This window comes from Polypterus senegalus, chromosome 5, assembly GCF_016835505.1.
Source record: "Polypterus senegalus isolate Bchr_013 chromosome 5, ASM1683550v1, whole genome shotgun sequence".
Lineage (NCBI taxonomy): Eukaryota > Metazoa > Chordata > Cladistia > Polypteriformes > Polypteridae > Polypterus > Polypterus senegalus.
Window position 1 is genome coordinate 48,897,279 of NC_053158.1, and position 16,047 is coordinate 48,913,325.

Below are 16,047 nucleotides of genomic sequence, written 5' to 3' on the forward strand. Positions count from 1 at the left end.
AGAGGGGTGGTGATCTTATTATGACAGCTGTCATTCACCCTTCTGTTTTCAATTACCATTTTAAATAGTGGGAGGCACGTTGGCACAGTGGGTAGCACTGCTGTCTCGCAGTTAGGAGACCCAGGTTCACTTTCCGGGTCCTTCCTCCGTGGTGTTTGCTTATTCTCCCCGTGTCTGTGTGGGTTTCCTCTGGGTGCTCCAGTTTCCTCCCACAGTCCAAAGACATGCAGGTTAAGTGCATTGGTGATCCTAAATTGGCCCTAATATGTGCTGTGTGTGTGCGTGTGCGCCCTGCGGTGGGCTGGCACCCTGCCCAAGGTTTGTTTCCTCTGTTGGCTGGGACTGGCTCCAGCAGACCCCCGTAACCCTGTAAGTAGGATATAGCGGGTTGGATAATGGATGGATTTTAAATAGTTCTATTAATTTTTTTTTTTGTATGGTGCTCTTCACTGAGTGGAGACACAGATTTGTTTAAACACACAGGAAAAAAAAGCCATTTGAAACTGATTAACATAAATGGAGCCCAGCACTGTCTGTCCACAAACCTTCTTAGTATTACAATTTTTCTCAAAAAAAAAACGTAAAAAGCTGCATTTTTTGGCTTGAAAAATTACATTTTATTAAATCTCATCTTCCTACTAAAATGTGCAAAACACTAAAAGTCAGAGTTGTTAAAGTAATAATAATAATACAAATAATAATACTAATAATACCGTATATACCAGGCATGTCAAACACGCGGCCCGCGGGCCGCATGCGGCCCTCAGCAGAAATCTGTGCAGCCCGCATGACAGATCCTAGTTAGCACTAAACTTGTACAAAATGATTACTATTGTTTGTGATTGAACCATTCTGCATCTTCGGCATTACTTACTGACTTTTCCTTCTTCCGCCTCTGACAAAAGCGCATTTTTCCATGGCATTACAGTACCGGAAACGTCATCTGCTAGTATAGCTGCAGCTGCGGCGTCAGCTCCTCGATATCCTGGGCATGACACTGTCCCCCCTTGACCAAAGTTAATTTAGCCGCAATGTCACAACTGAAGTGCTAGGCTGCAGCAGCCTGACGGGCTACACTACAGGCTTGGCTACTGAGACTGGCCACTAAGCAGAACTGACAATCACGAGTAGTAATAGCTTGCATAATTTTCATGTAATGGAGCGGGAGATCGTCAGGCGGATCGGTGCAGCGTACGCAGTGATGCAGGCTCTGCATCGGTCTTTCGTGGTGAAAACGGAGCTGAGCCATTAGGCAAAGCTCTCAATTTACCGGTTGATCTATGTTCCTACCCTCACCTATGGTCATGAGCTGTGGGAAGTGACCGAAAGAATGAGATCACGAATACAAGCGGCTGAAATGAGTTTCCTCCGCAAAGTGTCTGGGCTTTCCCTTTGTAAAGGACACATGATGCTTCAGCAGGGCTTGAAATACAGCGGTTTGCGTTTCTTTTATTTTGACAAGTCATTGGGTGTCTTTAGTTTGCATAGTTAATTGTGCGGTTTTGCCGGGAATAGGAAAGGAAAATGGCGACATATGGGGTTAACAATCAAGCACCTTGCTGAAAGGTGAACGAGGTATTAATTTCTCTGTGTTATATGTAAAACAAAGGTTACGAATGTTTATGTTAAGTTATTTACATGCTTTTTCTTTTGTACTTTGCCTTTTATAGCTCTTACGGTGTGTTTATGGAACAAGGTCACGGAAATGATAATAAAATGCAAGAAGATGCGAGAAGTTGGTGAGTTGCTTATTAACAATGTTTTGTAATTTTGAGTTTGTAAAAAGGAGGCTTTTTGCATATCGGCTTATTTTGCAATATAAACTTTGAAGTAAACTTAGTAAAGTAAAATTAGATTTTTGGAGGATTTGTTTTCCAACTTGAATTACTGAGTAATGAATTCAGTGAGCATTTTCGTGATTTCAGTTCACATGAACAGGACTTTGCGCTGTTTACGTCCCCATACTTTTACAATGTTGAGAATGCGCCTGAGAATATCCAAATGGAATTGATTGAACTGTAGTCAGATTCTATTCTGAAGGCAAAATAAAATGAAGTTGGTGTGCCAGGCTTGTATGCTTACCTGCCACCCTCGTATGTGCAGATCCGTAAGTTAGCATCGAGAGTACTGTATGTTCGGAAACACTTACCTTTGTGACAATTGTTTTCGTTAATTCAAGCTACCAAAACCCCATGTCGCTCAAGACTTACTGTCGAGCACCTTTCATCCCTCATAAAAGTTGCAGCTGCACAAGATTTTAAGCCTGATATTGACGAACGGGTTACTAACAAGAGATGCCAAGTGTTGGGAGAAAAGAAATAAGTCTCAGACTCTAAGACTCCTATATAAGGATCTAGCTAAGAGGCTAAAACTCTAATTGTACACTGTTGTACGGAGATTGTATGGAAATAAATTGCTTTTCTTTAAACTTTAAGTGTTAATGTTTTTAAAGTTTTCAGTATTGGAAAGAAAGCTACAGTAACTTTGTATAATAGTATTTTTGTTACAGTGCTGTCCGCTGACGCACATATAGCAGTCAAAGCAGCCCACCAATGGTAGTGAGTTTGACATGCCTGGTATATACTATCAAAAATGTGCAAAACACTGAAAATACAGTCAGAATTGTGAAAAGTATAACAATAATACAAATAATAATAATACCATATATACAGTCAAAAACGTACAAAACACTGAAAGTGCAAAGTCAGAATGTTTGAACGGGAAAACTGCTTAGGTGTATATTCATTTACCCGACACTGTTCAGCTTCAGGTTTCCTCTCAACGATGGTTCTTTCGATCATGTCACCATCAGAAATAACTTGAAGTAAGTAAGTGGATCTTGGCTGTCAGCATTGACTTTTATTACTGACTGCCTGACACAATCAAAATAAGGTGATGCTGGTTTATTTGAAGCAGGGTCAACACAAACCCAAACACGAGCATCACTTTCAGATTCATCAGAGTCACTTTTGGTTTCACTGTCCATTTCAATTTCACTGCCTGAAGACAGATTCACTTCATCATCACTGCCGATGAGAGGCTCCTTAACATTACTGCTCGTATCACACCTGGGCTGCTGAAAAACATTTCTTACCAGTCGCCATTATGTTAGTATGAAGACGTGCCTACACCATTGCCCAGGTAACACTCAGGACTAACGCTGTCAGCACTGTTTTCACAGCCTGAGTAATCCTCAAGTCTAACGTTAGACAGGTTAATCAATTGATGAACTATGGCCAGTTGACAACAGAGAAGAGAAAAACAAAAACTCCAGTCAGCAGCTTCCCTGGAGAATATAAATCTCTGTGGGGTCTACGATCAAATTATACTGTAAGAGAGAAAATTAAAAACAAAGTCAGACACAGTCACAGTTCTGATGAACTCTGGGCATTCTACATTTGTCTGTGCTGGGCTGTCCAATCTAATGGCAGAAAGGTTCCATTTGATAATTCCAAGACTCCTAGTATTTTAGATCACTTTTCCATGGGCAGTAGAACAATGACACCACGTGCCTCAACAAGATATGAAGAAGAGAAACAGAATAGTTCTATTAAATCACACAGTAATCTCCATTTGCAAAAATGGAGAGGATTCGGTTCCTTCAGACTCTACCTATAAGTCATATTCTGTAGTCCTGGAATAAGTCTGCTATCGTCTTTCCTGGACCTTCTTGTATGTTTTTTGTAAACCTGCATGCAATTTTACAGTAGATAAGGTATCACAAATGCATTCTATAACACAAGGAGAACGCCAGTGCCTATATTTATCAAGTGTGTCAAGAGTAGGAAAATGGTCCTGATTGGCTCCGAATTTAGCCCTACTGTTAGGAGTACGAGTAAAATCATTTTATACACTTTCCTAATTTAGGAATTCTACTTGTAACTTCACAAGGATTTTGGAGAGCTTGTGAGTCATCAAAACTTGCTAAGAGCTGCCAGAAGATTTGTATTCAGGCAGAGATCAGCACGTACATTCTGGAAAAAAAGGCTGAATGTTTTGGAAGCACATTGAGCTTGTAACAAGATACCGATTGGAAAGATATGGAATAATATTCACAACAAAGCTTGTTCATTATGGGATCAATCCATTTACACAGAGAAGCCAATTTACGGTCAGCCAAAATGAAAGTGTTGGTAACATTTTGGCCATGGGGAAATGGCCGCTTTGCAATAGCAATGATTGCTGTATGTCACAACCAACCATTTCAAAAATTTTGCATTTATTTTTGAATGTCTTCTGCACTTAGGCAAATCGTCACGTACTGTATTTAAAAAAATCTTTGCTTCAAGTGTGGATGAGCATGCAAATGTGAATCACAATTGATTTCACAGTATCAATGCACAGGTGGTCATGGGTGCAAAATGTACTTTAATAGCCAGCTTATTAACCTGAAGAGAAGTGGGGCTGAATTGGAGATTGAAAGTGAATTGTTATACCCCCATTATATTTTACAAGCCCGAGAAGGTTCAAAAAGGCAGGCAGAGTCTCCCAGGATGTTAAATATATTGACCCTCACAGAAGGTAAAGGAGGATCATGGAGAAAAATATGCCGAGTGACTCTGGAAGATAAAAAGAACACTGGAAGAATGACTGCCGTTTATAGCCATTGCTAGTTTCAATAACTATTACTTTACAAGGCGCTTCCCGTGTCTATACGCTGGAAGGTGATATAGTATGTCTGTGGCTCATTCATTGTTAAATAAGTGTACCTATTCTTGGGCTTCAACACCTCAAACTTTTGTTTTTTGTCCTTTTTGTTGAAAAGTTTGTTTCCTGGATTCTGTATTGGGACTGCCCTTGCTTTGGATTGCCTTATTGTTTCAGGCAACTCCTTTATGCCCTTTGTGCTCTTCAGAGCTTCACAGTATTACAGAATTCATAGTCCATCCCTCTCTTTGAAAGTACTCTCTGAAGTTGTGCACTGGTTGGATAATTAAATTGGATTACTTGTCTAAATTAGCAAGAATGGGGTAAATACGATAAATGTTTAATAATAAAATGTATAATAATTATTTTTAAGGATAATCATGCTTCTATTTAATTGAATTATGACATTATAATAAGCGTATCAATGAAATAAAATGAAATTAAATCTATATTTTTATGGAGCTAATTTGTAGTACTAGGGTGTTGTACTAGGGTGTTGTTGGAGCTAATTTGGTAAGATTTTACTAAATTATTGCCATCATTGTAAAATAAATTGGTTTAAAAAGAGAGCTATTATCTAATTATGTGTCAAAAAAGTTTCTAGTGTTCTAAGAGAACCTTTAAATGCAAATAAAGCAATAAAGCCAGTTAATACAGGTCAGTTCCTACATGTTTTCTGAAATGGAACCTCTCAAGGGTGTATTTTCCTGACACTGTCTTGTAAGCAGACATTGCTATAATAAATCAAACATTCCAAACAACATTTTCAAATTCAAATCATATTTTATTCTCCTCTGTCCTGGCTCCCCTCTCGTGTCTCCAGGTTTCTATGTGTGGGTCTGACAGTGAGGATACCACTCAAAGTAAAGGGGGTGGTGGGGTACCATATACAGATTTGCCTAGGGAGGCAAAAATACTAGAGTCAATCCTGTTTGCTGTGAAGCCTGTGTTAATATAAAAAAAACTTCAAAATGTCATCCTCAGCAGCAATTTACAGCAAGCGTTACTGTAAAATCATGAGGTCATTCGTTCTCAGACATGAATTCCTACCCTTAGCTGGGACTGGGAATAGGACGCTTCATAAATACTACTCCGTATGAGAAAAATCAAGCAAGACTTGCATAGATGGTCGACCATTCATCTCACTTTAGCTGGAAGAATTAACATTGTTAAGATGAATATCCTCCCTAAGCTTCTCTTTTTATTTCAAAATATTCCAATGTACATTAATAAATTGTTCTTTAAGAAATTAGATTCATCCATAACCACATTTATTTGGAATTCAAAGCATCCACATCCACGTATCCAAAGAGTGATCCTACAAAGACCTAAGGCAGAAGGTGGCATGGCTCTACTTAACTTTAAGTTTTATTACACGGCAGCAAACATACAAGCTATAAAAACTTGGACATGGACACAAATAGATGAAGAAATATAGGCTTGGTCTGCAATAGAAATAAAATCCTGCAGTTCCTCTTTATATTCCTTGCTTTGCGCCCCAATAAATACAAATTATCACCAATTTACTAATAACCCAATAGTGCTTAACTCACTCAGAATATGGGAACCAATGTAGGAAGCATTTTAAGATAGAGAATCTTTTATCGGTGGCACCTGTGCATGAGAACCACCTTTTTCAACCTTCGCAAACATATGCAGTTTTTAATATCTGGAAAATATTTGGGATTAAATCACTTAGAGATCTGCACATAGACAACGTCTTTGCATCCTATGAACAATTACATTCTAAATTTAACTTTCTAACAACACATTTATTTCACTATCTTCAAATTAGAAACTTTGTTAAACAGAACCTGCCCAATTTTCCTCACCTCCCACCTTCCTCTATGCTGGAAAAAATATTGATCAGTTTTAAGGACTTAGACAGCATATCTGCAATTTCTAGAACCATCATACAGTCCCTCCCTTTCAAAGATCCAAGGGACAATGGAAAAAGGATCTCTCACTTAACATCTCAGAAAAGGAGATGAAGGTAGCAATGCAGAGAATTCACTCAAGCTCCATATGCACAAAGCATACAATTATTCAACTCAAAATTATACATCAAGCACATCTGTCTCACTTAATATTGTCCAAAATGTTTCCAGGGCAAGACAATACTACTCCTGTTCTCCTTTGAGGTAGGATAAGTTCTTATCCTCGTGTAACTTTAACGGAATTCCTAATTCTGAGATGCTTGATAAATACGGGCCCTGACCTGTAATCAAAATATTGTGCCATTAAATACAAAATCTTTTTGTCACAGCTGGCATTGCTTCATTAGGTGAAACTTACTGGAATCACAGGCACTCTCAGAAAATTAGGAACTCTGAATTCTTTCAGCTAAATAGATCTAAAACAGAAGCCATTTTAGTTGGAACACCACACCAACTTCGTTCTTCTACCATCACCAGTATCACTTTTTCTCATCAAAACATTCCTCTTTCTACATTTGTTACAAATTTGGGTGTTATAATGGACTCTCAACTCACTTTTGACACTCACAACATCTCTGTAAGTCATCTTTTTACCATCTCAGGAACATTGCTAAACTTCGTCCAACAATTACCCTGGCAGATGCAGAGAGGCTTGTCCATGCCTTTGTCTCGTCCAGGCTGGATTACTGTAATGCGCTCCTCTTTGGGATTCTTGGCAAGAGTATCCAGAGACTCCAGTACATTCAGAACAGCGCTGCCAGGATCCTGATGAGGGTGCGATAGCATAGCCACATCACTTCTATCTTGAAAACCCTTCACTGGCTCCCTGTACCACTTAGAATTGAGTACAAGGTTTCCCTCCTTACCCATCAGTTCATCTATGGATCTGCTCTCCTATCCTGTATTTACAGGAACTCCTTACTCCTCATACTTCCTCATGCACCCTCCGCTCTGTGCATACTAACACTCTTCAAATTCCCAGAACCAAGCTTAGCAGTTTGGGTGATAGGGCCTTTTCTTCGGTGGCACCGAGGTTGTGGAATTCTCTCCCTGACTATCTGAGAGCCCCACAGTCAACTGATGCTTTCAAACGAAACCTAAAAACTTATCTTTTTGGAAAGGCATTTTGCTAAATTATTTACTTGTTTGTTAATTTATTCTTTTATTTTTTGTAGCAATTTGAGATTGTTAAATATAAAGCGCAATATAAATAAAATTTATTATTATTATCCATCCATCCATTTTCTAACCCACTGAATCCGAATACAGGGTCACAGGGGTCTGCTGGAGCCAATCCCAGCCAACACAGGGCACAAGGCAGGAACCAATCCCGGGCAGGGTGCCAACCCACCGCAGGACACACCAAGCACACACTAGGGCCAATTTAGAATCGCCAATCCACCTAACCCGCATGTCTTTAGATTGTGGGAGGAAACCGGAGCGCCCGGAGGAAACCCACGCAGACACGGGGAGAACAAGCAAACTCCACTCAGGGAGGACCCAGGAAGCGAACCCGGGTCTCCTAACTGCGAGGCAGCAGTGCTACCACTGCACCACCGTGTCGCCCCTATTATTATTATTATTATTATTATTATTATTATTATTATTCTTTAAACTATGTTTTGCTTTCTTTTTAGGTGAGGTAGAGAAATATATCAAACTGGTGGTACACAACCAAAGTCATCTGGATATGCTAGGCAGTCAGCCCAGCTTGTGAAGGTCAGAAGGAAAATGAGAGGTCAGCCACTTTAGTTTATGTGCAGCCAGACTGATCAAAGGAAGAGGCCAGAGGAAAGGAATGCGTTTTGATTTCATGAAAATAAGAACTCCATCTAGGATATTTTCTCTAAAATACATACCAGCAACTAGAACCAAGAGGACCTGGCTCTGCTAATCATGGGAGAAGACTATCACTCTGTTAAACCAAGAGTGTGCTTATTGAATTTAATATTTATTTGTTGCTGCTTGTTTTCTAAATGGTACGTTCCTCTGTGATTTCAGGTGAAAAAATAAACAAGCTAACAACACTTCATTTTCATTGCGTCTTTATATAGTGAAGCAACATTCTAAGACATGTAACAAATACACAGACGTGAAGCATTTGCTGAAATATACCTGTATACTTTGACAGATGGATCAGTCAGGTTAGGTTGTTTACACACAGTGGCAGAGGGTGGCAAAACCAGCTTCTCTGGGGGTCTGGGGGCTTAAAGTTCGATGCCTTCACTGCACCACACATATCCAAGTATGACTGCAATCAAAGATTTTAAGCTACTCTGGTGTCTTGGATGCTTAAGTGATCCCCGTGGTCACATTAGGTTTAAATGTGTGCATGCTTCAACACCATCATATGACTTCTCTGATATGCTTCCATCTTGCATTACCACCTGTTGTTTCTTACATTCCTTCACTGTTTTGAGTGGCTGTTACATCACACCCTGTTTGTTGACAAACATGAATATTCTTCTTCAGGTCATTTCACCACCCTGGCTTTATACTGGGAGATAACTATAATCTGGTATTTGCTTAGTGTGTTCTATAATGGATTTATGTTCTGTCCAGGGTTGGTTCTCATCTTGTGTTCAGTAAGGCCAAAATGGGTAGCTGCCCTCTGTGATTATGAACTGTGTAAGCAGGTTATAAAACAGATGGATGAATATGGATCCATTATACCTATGAAGAGCATATCACATATACATAGAGGGTTCATTTGTTATCTTACTCCTGTAGGTTTTTCTACTGGTAAAATGATCCTTTTTTGTGAATTATGCCTATTGTAAACGCACATTGTATCTACTTCAGCATGTCCAGCTCTATAAGGATCTGTTGAATTTTGTAGGATATTGCAATAGCTGGCGCATCTCACAACGGAGGCACATTGCAAGGCCAGGATGTTCAAATAATGACAGAACAGCTAGGGAATTTAGAATCTGGTTATTCAGCCCACCATTCTGCTTATATAAGCAGGGATTCAACCATTCCCACATAGTTCCAAATTCTTCACTGGATGCTAAGAAATGTAAATTAACCTCAACCAGAAAGTACTGCCGGGTTCAAATGAAATAATGCAAGTTATTTCTTGGTGTAGCTTTTATAATCTCATTCACAAACACCTGTGCCACAAATTACCTCAGATATTACTGTGACTTGAAATGGCAGACCACGTAGAAAAAGGTGTCATTTCTACATGGTATGACAGAAAAGTATGCAAATACCCTTAAAATTAAAGTCTGCAATATGCACTTTTATCACATCCAAATTATTTGATTTGTAATTTTAAACTTTGGAGAAGAGAGGTAAATAAAAAAGTGTGTCCTTTGTCCCTAATATTATGGTGGGCACTATATGAAAAAGCCAAATTCAATAAGTGGGTTTTTAGGTTTTTTTTTTTTTTTTTAATGTCTAATAGTCTAACACCTAGTGAATTAACTGAGTTAATCTTTCATTCTTTCCACCTTATTATATCTGTCCCTGGGTCTGCAGGTTAAAATTCATCTCTCCCCACAGTAGTACAGTATAGTCAATACACAATTTGAAGTAAAGATCTGGATCTGTAATAACTCCTAAATTCTTTATTTCTTGTATAAAATTAAAAAAATAGAAACAAGACATCAGGGTTAAGAAAAGGTCAAGAAAACAAAAATAAGGAAAAATAACTTAAATGATAGATAGATAGATAGATAGATAGATAGATAGATAGATAGATAGAAAATTCACATACTCCAGGAGAAGCATACTGATAAAAAACAATATTAAATTATAGAGTGATAAAAATGCAGTTAAAACAGACAATAACTTTGTATAATGTTAACGTTTACCCCCCAGGGTGGAACTGAAGAGTCACATAGTGTGGGGTCTCCTCAGTCTGTCAATGGAGCAGGACAGTGACAGCAGTCTGTCGCTGAAGCTGCTCCTCTGTCTGGAGATGATACTGCAGTGATAATGATAATGATAGTGATAATGCAGTGGATTCTTCATGATTGACAGGAGCCTGCTCAGTGCCCGTCGCTCTGCCACGGATGTCAAACTGTCCAACTCCGTGCCTACAATAGAGCCTGCCTTCCTCACCAGTTTGTCCAGGCGTGAGGCATCCCTCTTCTTTATGCTGCCTTCCCATCACACCACCACGTAGAAAAGGGCACTCGCCACAACCACCTGATAGAACATCTGCAGCATCTTATTGCAGATGTTAAAGGACGCCAGCCTTCTAAGGAAATATAATCGGCTCTGTCCTTTCTTACACAGAGCATCAGTGCTGGCAGTCCAGTCCAACTTATCATCCAGCTGCACTCCCAAGTATTTATAGGTCTTCACCCTCTGCACGCAGTCTCCTCTGATGATCACGGGGTTAATGAGGTGCCTGGTTCTCCTAAAATCCACCACCAGCTCCTTGGTTTTGCTGGTATTCAGTTGTAGGTTGTTTGAGTCGCACCATTTAACAAAGTCCATGATTAAGTTCCTATACTCTTCCTCCTCCTGCCCACTCTTGATGCAGCCCACAACAGCAGTGTCGTCAGCAACTTTTGCATGTGGCAGAACTCCGAGTTGTATTGGAAGTCCGATGTATGTTATGTATGTTATGGATAAGCAGGGAGTTTACAAAAATGCTTACCTCTAGGTGCAAAAGATGTAAAATGTTGCAAAGCCTTTAGCTTTTGAACTAGATAAAGATGGCACTTTTTAAAATTAGGAGCACATTAGTCCAAGAATTCACATCAGAAAAGCTCACAATGTACGAGATACAGTGGACTTGAAAATGAAAGGATGGAGTTAACACGTAACACAACATAAGGATGACACAGTATGTCTAGATATCCAAAACAGACTTCATTATTTTAGACAATTTAGGAGAACCACACTCTTCACAAATATTATTTATTAATGTGAAAATACCCAGGATGGATTAACATTATCATAACCAACGCAATCAATATCTTTAATTATCTGAGATAATAACTTTTTGTTTCCTTTCTATGCAATTACCTGGTTTAGGCACTTCAAACCACCTCTGTACTGTATACAGTATCTTCACCATTTACGTAATGCATCATATAGTCCAATCTTATTACGTTTCCCTGATCAGCAGCATTTTATGCACGATAATCCTCATGCTATGATGATCACATTGTGCTTCTTTCTGTGCTGAAATAGAAATCTATTGCTCAGCAAAAGCAGTGGTTATGATATTTGATACAGATAATAATAGTTTTACAAGCTAACATATTAACAGTTGCATCCATGCACTTTTTAAATGAGGCCAACAGCATGATGCATTATGGATTAATTGTTCTTCCTGTGTAGAAACATTCTCAGATTAAACATACCTGTTTTCACTGTCTGCGGATATATACAGACCATTTAGTAATTTATTATCATAATTGTTTGCATGGAGGCTAGAAGAAGCAAAATATTCGATATTAACAATAAATCACATTTCTGAAATCTGCTTAATCCAAATCAGGGTTCTAAAGGCTGGAACCTAACCAAGTGCCATTGGGTACAAGACAAGAACAAGCCTCAAACAGAGTGCCAGTTCATCCTCGGACCCGCTCATGAACACTCATGCTGGACTAATTTAGAGTGGTCGGTTAACCTAACCTGCATGTCTTTGGGAGTGAGAAAAAGAAACCAACACAAGCATGGAAGGAACTTTGGGACAATGACTAGTCACTCAATTCAAACCCAGAACTGTGACATAGCTAACCACTGCACCAGGTGCCTTGCACTCCAAAGACATATTATTTGATTTAAATGATTTATAACTTGTCTATTAAGTATTCCAATATCATTTCTAATAACAAACAATATCACATACTCATGTGTTGTCCTTGCTTTGTGCAAACTTTCCTCAAAATGCATTCCCTTTACAACTGCAACACAATGACCGGGGGTGCAGTGCCAGTTGGGTGAAGGTTAGAAGAGCCTCATATACTGTCTGATGGCCATCCCATTCCTAAGATGAGAGTTTACTTAATAATGCTCAGTATCTTGAGTCACACGTTTACTATTCATTGTGTTATGGCTGTTTTTGTTCTTTACATTTTTTGTGCACTTTTCTAAAGTGATCAATGTCTGCTGGGTGTTGTTAATGGCATTTTCAGATCCAAGGAATCAATTTCTGCAGTTTGATTTTTATTTGAAAGCTTATGTTATCTTTTGGCACTACTTTGTTTGGAAACTGGGCACTACTGTTTTATGGATTTTGCATCATTTGTTACCTAGGTAACATTTGTCATAGTTCTCTAGGACAACACATTATCGACATGACTATTTAAAGGTCTCTTGTTTTAGTTGTAAACTATTGGAGTGGAGTTAAAAACCCAGGAATTCCTTTTCAACCATTTCTTTGTATTTCTTGGCTTTGAAAGACCTCTTACTTTCTAACGTTCGATTTCAATTTTGCCCTTTTTGCTTTGATAAGATGAAACTTCCATCTGCCATTAAACAAGTCTCTGACTATGCTTTCTTTTCTAGTTCTTTTCAAAAATATTTCTGTCTAGCTTAGGCAGAACACATTGAATACAGTGAATTTAAGCTTTTTTGGTTTAACATTTTGGCTTTGGAATCCAGATTTTGATATTTAGATTTTTGTTGTTAGATTATTTTATTTTCCTTCTAGGCTTTAAATATTTGGCTTCTAGGATTTTGAGGTTAGGATTTGGATCTTAATTCTTATGTAACTGAAGCATTTTCCTATTCTTGATTTAGTTTCTCTTTAGTTTTTTTTTTCTTCTTGTTTCCCTTATTTAGAACTTTCCTTCATTTAAGAATTTGTGTTTTTTTCAGGGGTTCTGCCTTGCTTTTGTTTTCCTTTGTAATTTAATGTTAATTAGATGGCAGGTTCTTTCTTGGCCTTACTTATTTTACCTTTTGTTCATCTGTTCTGTTTAGTTACTGGTAAATCAGTGTTTCTTATGACTCTTGTTCTCCTTTGCCTTTTGTGAGAACGGTTTAAATAAAGATCCTTTTGTGTTTAATCCTGTATTATTATTCTGGTTTGTCTTTCATGCTAATTACCAATTAAGGGTTAATTAAATATTCTCTTGTGAAGTCACTACTGCTTAAAAACAGCTGAAACACTTATTCATCATTTTGTTATTTTGCTATTTTGTCAGAATTATAGTAATGCTGTATTTTCTGATGTCTCCAGCAAAGTACTAAACAAAGTATGGTACGTATATGCAAGAAGATTATTTTAACTCATGCAAAACCTTTAGTCCACATTTATATTTTATGTTTATTCATTAAGCAAAGCTTTTAACCAAAATACATGCATAAGAGATCAACATAACAGAGTAAACATCAGTCTGGGGACTGTTTGGGAACAAGTTTTATAGGACAAAAAGGTTAAATTCACCATCACATATGAAGCTGAACAGAGCAAACAAAGAACTTACTATTTACTTAATAGTTACAAGAACCTATCAAAGCCATTATAAAATTAGATATTGACAGAACAAGAGGCAGCAAGTGCTTCTTAAAACACATTGAGAGATTCAGCAGCTTGATTGGAGGTAGACAGCTCTTTCTACTATCTAGATTGAGATTTCATGCCATGCAGATATGGTGTCACCAGATGCTATTCGCTAGTGGATCTGAGTGGGCAAAAAGGAGCAAAGGACTTTGCAAGCTTCTCCATTTACAGTACAGTACATAGGTACTGATCTGCAGACTTCTCTGTAGGCAAGCATCCAGGATTTAAACTTTATGTGCGCTGCTACAAGGAACCAAGGTAATAACCTAAAAAGAGGAGTGATATGTGTCTGTCTCAGCTTGTTGAACACAAGACATGCTGCTGCATTTTGAATTATTTGCAGTGGCTTGGCCAGATGTTGTACAGAGTGAATCTGCTTGAATGATAGCCTGTTCAGTGTGATCAGTAAAAATAGCTGGTCATTGATTACCACCCCGAGGTTGGGTACAGTATTACTTTGACGGCTGTTATAACCATTTCTGTCATGACCTTGCACTGGTTGCCAGTTAAATATCATATAATTTTGTTTACTTAGAGTTCTCCATAACAGTGACCCACATTTTCTTTGTAATATTATATTATTATGCATCATGTTCCAGCCACCGTAAAAAAGCTTCACGCAGTTCTGAGATGAGGGACAGGACTCCTTTCTGCTCTCCGCTGGAGTAGCTCTGCTGCTCACATTATGAAGGGAATGAGGGAAAGTCCTCGGGAGACCCATCACCGAAAAAGTTAAAGCCGTCGGAGACCCAATAGGGTCAGTCCTGTTGGGGATCAGAACTGGTGTGGTGCTGAGGCCTCGCCCGCTGCACAACAGCACTCGGGTCTATCCCAATTTGAGGTGGCCTATCCTGGTAGGTGTGTGGAACATCTCGTCTCTTTGGCAAGATGATCATCTTCCTCTGCTGTAGGAGGGGCTGCGTAAACTCCACATTTCAGTGGCGGCACTCTCTGAGGTGCACAGACCTGGGACTGGCCAGATTTCTGTAGGTGGGTACACTTTTTATTGGTCTGGTCATTCTGATGGCTGTCATACTCGGGAAGTAGCTGTTGCTGTAGCGGATCGGCTATTTCCGATGGTATTCGATGTCACTTCTTTCAACAAGCGTATTATGAGACTCAGATTAAGGCACTCTCTGGGTGCCTTGTCTGTTGTCTCAGTGTATGCTCCAACCATGGTGAGTGATGTCTCAGTGAAGGAGACATTTTATTCACAACTTCAATTGGTGGTTGATGGATCCCCACGAGATGACACACCACTGGTCATGGGTGACTTCAATGCAACCACTGGCACTGACAGGGTTGGCTATCAGGATTGTATCATTCCCCATGAGTCTGGTGACCGTGGTGAAAGTGGCTCCATGTTCCTTGACTTTGCAAATGGTCAGGGGCCATGGGTTGCTGGATCCTGGTTCCAGCGCCCTGAGCCATATTATTGGACTTGTTCTTCCAGTACTGGTGGTGCAGTGAAGGAGATCAATCACATCCTTGTGGTTAGGCGCTGGAGGCTCCTAAAAAATGGCAGGGTCTACAGAAGTGCCCAGTTTGTGAATTCTGACCACAGACTTTTTGTTGCTACTCTGAAGATCCAGCTTAGGTTTGGTAGGGTACCACCTACTTGGAAAATGAGGCTAGACCTGGCCAGACTGCAAGATCAGGCTGTTTCTGATGAGTTTGCATACAGTTTATTTGAGGAACTTATGGACTTGGGTGCAACTGCCAATACTAATGTGATGTGGGAGACCTTCTGTGGCAAGACCCTGAAGGTTGCTGAAGGTTGTGTTGGTGTTCCCAGAAGGAGGCGTTTCATCTCGTAGAGCACTCTGGATATCGAGAGGTGTCAGAGCACACAGCTTGATGGCAACTCCTGTCTGTACCAGGACCTGAGAAGGATGGCTGCGAGGACTCTGAGGGCAGATAAGGAGGTGTTTGTTACAGGAATCAGTTGATCGAGCTGTGCTGTGGGGCATCTTGGGATTTTGCGGGTTC

The 16,047-nt window shown here is 39.4% G+C and overlaps 1 long non-coding RNA gene across 1 annotated transcript; it reads left to right on the forward strand.

The window, feature by feature from the left end:
- The first annotated feature begins 1,330 nt into the window (after positions 1-1,330).
- On the forward strand, positions 1,331-8,480 carry LOC120529967. The gene is made up of 3 exons (XR_005633836.1): positions 1,331-1,575; positions 1,671-1,739; positions 8,222-8,480. It is a non-coding gene; the product is annotated as an uncharacterized LOC120529967 (long non-coding RNA).
- Positions 8,481-16,047: the final 7,567 nt, after the last annotated feature.